The 3,568-nt window shown below is 34.5% G+C and overlaps 1 protein-coding gene across 1 annotated transcript in view; it reads left to right on the top strand.

Moving 5' to 3' along the window:
• Positions 1-6: 6 nt before the first annotated feature.
• NEK1 (NIMA-related kinase 1) overlaps positions 7-3,568 on the top strand; it is a 156,074-nt gene continuing 152,512 nt past the window's right edge. The window contains exon 1 of the mRNA XM_014535229.1: positions 7-388. The gene's annotated coding sequence lies outside the window, so the exon portion shown is untranslated. The remainder of the gene's footprint in view (positions 389-3,568) is intronic.

The raw sequence follows: 3,568 nt of genomic DNA, 5'->3' as shown, positions 1-3,568 counted from the left end.
CGCGGCCACCGGCCACCCGCTCTGAAGTTGGAGAGGCAGCCTCCGAGGCACTCCCCCTGCTGCCGCCCCGCCGTTTCCAAGGGGCTCAGAAACCAGTTTGTTTCTCTCCCGGGTAGTGTGTACCTGGCTCACAGGGCGTTGCCCGGGTTGGGGCCGAGTCCAGCCTGAGCGGTCAGGCCAAGGCTGTTGTCAGGCGTGGGAGTCTCACTGCCCCCTTCATAGTGGGCTGCCAGCTGCTGGTTGGAGACTCGGTTTCTCTTTCAGGATGTCATTTTCGAAATGCGGGATGATGCCTCTGCCTCTTTAGGTCCAATAGGAAGATTGCTACACCTAGACTTTTGCTCATAGATCATCACCGTTATCCCTACTAACGGCCTGTGTCGGTGAGGTGAGTTTTACTTGGGGGAAGCAATGAATGGTATGCAAAATGGCAAAATCAGGTTGGAAACGAGGAGACCTTGCGTGGACTTGCTTATGTAGAGATTGCATGGATACCTTAAGTGCGCGGAAAAATAATAACCCCTATCTCACTACAATGTTAATTCTCTAAGGAGCAATATGTATTGCAAAGCAATCATTGGACATTGTTCAAACAAAAATCTATTAAAGTAATAGAAATCTTGGTACGGATAAGCAATCATTTACAGGCTTATATGTTGTCTCCAATCTTAAGTTACACATAAATTTAATTAGAAAATGAGTAGCAACTGGTTGGCCTGTAACCTTACATTTCAGTTTCCATGATTTGAAACAATTTCCATATGTAAGGCATTAAAAGTTCTACTTTCAGAGTTCATAACTCATTTCTTACATATATTCAGGCCTAATTTTTATTCTCTAAGATCAAGAAGCAGAAAAATTATTGCCATTCTAAGTTACATCAGAAATATTTATGAAGGATTAAAAGTTATATCCAATATAAACTAATAATAGCCTTTCCTTATGATGCAGCAGTATTGTAGAGATGATGGAGGGAAGCCAGATATGGAGAGAAGTAGCTCTTTGTTTCTAGTTTAGGTTTGTCTGGTGTGAGAAGATCCACAGATCTTCATTTAAAATTGCCCATTGTTCTGGGTGAAAGGTAAGGAGCCTATTTTGTGGGAAAACAGGTTTTTGCACAGTAAAAGTCACCATTAGTTTAGTAAGGTTTATGGAACTTGGCCACAGGAGTTCTTCTGCGGTCATTTTAATAATACATTGACGTTGAAATCAAGTAAATTTTATTCTGTCTAATCTTCTACCTCCTAAGTCATGATCATGACCCCATTTCATGAATGTAAATTATTTACATGTTGGTAGTTTTCACTAGGGAAGCCATTCATTGTTGCCTGAATAGACTTACAGAGGAGAAAAACAAATATTTTTTTGGGGGGGGGAAGTCTAGTAGGAATCTTATTTTTGCTTTCTGCTTTTTTGAGTAACGAAAAATAAAGCAGGGACTTTCCTTACTGAGAAGATAAATTGACCCTCTCCCATAATCCCAAATGCTAATTATTATTTTGGGAGAATTATATGTATGGATTGTAGCTGTGGACAGCACCATAAGGAATCTATTGACATTCCTTTACCCAAGTTTCCCTTTAGGACATCCTGTCCATCATATAGCTGAAGTGACTTAATTTTTGAGATGGGTGGGGCTAAAGTTTTTCATTCATATACTCTTGACATTTTTCATGTTTGATGCAAATAACTTTATTATGTCAAACATTGCTTATTTATGGCTTAAAGAAATTTTTAGTAAAATGTGAGAAAAGATGTCTAATTTGACTAGAGGCAAGATATTTTTGGGGGGCAGGAAGGAGAGCATAGTTGACATACTTGAAAAGAAGAATGATACCATATAGGAAAATGTTGGATGTCAGGATTAGAAGTTTGGAGATGGAGAACTGTTCAAGGATTTTAACAAGAAAAATTGATTTAGGTAACATTCTTCCTACTTTCTATCAGAAGTTATGATTCTTCAATTTAATGTGTTATTTTGTATAGATAATACATTTATACAGTTTAAAAAATCTTCTCAACTACTCAGTTCTCTTCCCTGAAGGCAGCCAGTATTACCAATTTATTTTGTATCTCTTCAGAGATATTACTTAACCTATACAAGCATCTATGTGTGTGTGTATACATGTAAGGGTTATATATATAAATATATTGTATATATATTTATACACATACTGTATATATAAATAAATGTAAGTAGAAACACACATGTATATTTCCTTTTAATACACAAAGGGAAGTATGAGCTATTTATTATTCTGGTACTTAGAAATTATATCTATATAAATGTTGCTTCTTTCTCTTTGACATGTGGATGGATATTTAAGTTTTGCCATTTCAAACAATGCTGCAGAGGATAACTTTGTACATGTCTCATTTTTATACATTTGAAAATGTTTATAGGGTAAATTCCTATAAATGGAATTTCTGGGTCAAATAACTGAACATTTATAAGTTTGTATTCTCACCACATTCTGTTTTCTTATATTCCTCTGCACCACAGTACAGTAAAAAAAACTTTCTGAATTTGGTCATTCTGATAGCTAAAAAACACTATCTCTTGCACTTCTTTTGTCATGGTAAAATATACATAACAAAACTTATCTCTTGTACTTTTATATTGTATCATTCATGTGAGATTGCATACCTTTGCACATTGTAACATCAATTATATTCCTTTTTGTTAACTTTATATTCTTTGTCCATTTTACTGTTGGTTTTTTTTCGATGGATATGTAGATTTTTATTTATTAGACAAAAGAATCCTTGGTGATCTAATCTAAATTATATAAATATATTTTATTTTTGTCATTCGAATTTTTATTTATACTAGTTTTTGCTATGCAAGATTTTTATGCAGTCATATTAGTCCCTTAGGGCTTTTGGGGTTTGTGTCACACTAAGGTATTCTACTCTAAGATCATAAAAATCATCCTCTCATGTTCTATTTTATTACTATTATGTTTTTAGTATTTACATTTAAGTATTTTATCATCTGGAATTTAAGTTGGTAGAAAGTGAGTAAAATGGATAATGGATTTAACTTTTTTTTCCATGTTGCTACCCTAATTGTCTAAATATTATTTGTTTTAAAATTCATTTTTTCCCTCCATATTTGAAATGACTCCATGGTCATCCACCAAGTTATAACTTTAATATATATTTATGGAGTTTCTATGATTTGCCTATTCATAATTATTATAGCTTTATAATGTGTCTTGACATCAAGTAGAACAAGCCTTCCTTCATTGGTCTTTTTTCCCTCCAGTATTTCTCTGGCTATTTTTGCTTTTTTCATATTAACTTTAAAATCAGCTTGTCTAATCTCTTACCCCCAAAGCTTTTGTTTTCTATGAAGATAGCATTAAATTTAGAGATTTTAAGAATTTAAATCTTTCTGATATTGAATCTTCCTATTCCTCCTTCCTTCCTTCCTTCCTTCCTTCCTTCCTTCCTTCCTTCTCTCTCTCTCTTTTTTCATCTTTCTCTCTCTTTTTAAAAAATACAGTGGGGCCTTGACTTACGAGTGTCCCGACTAACGAGTTTTTTGAGATACCAGCTGTCTCTC

The sequence above is a fragment of the Myotis brandtii genome, unplaced genomic scaffold (assembly GCF_000412655.1).
Source record: "Myotis brandtii unplaced genomic scaffold, ASM41265v1 scaffold14, whole genome shotgun sequence".
NCBI classification, from domain to species: domain Eukaryota; kingdom Metazoa; phylum Chordata; class Mammalia; order Chiroptera; family Vespertilionidae; genus Myotis; species Myotis brandtii.
The sequence above is the reverse complement of the archived record's forward strand: the minus strand, read 5'-3'. Positions and strand labels throughout refer to the sequence as shown.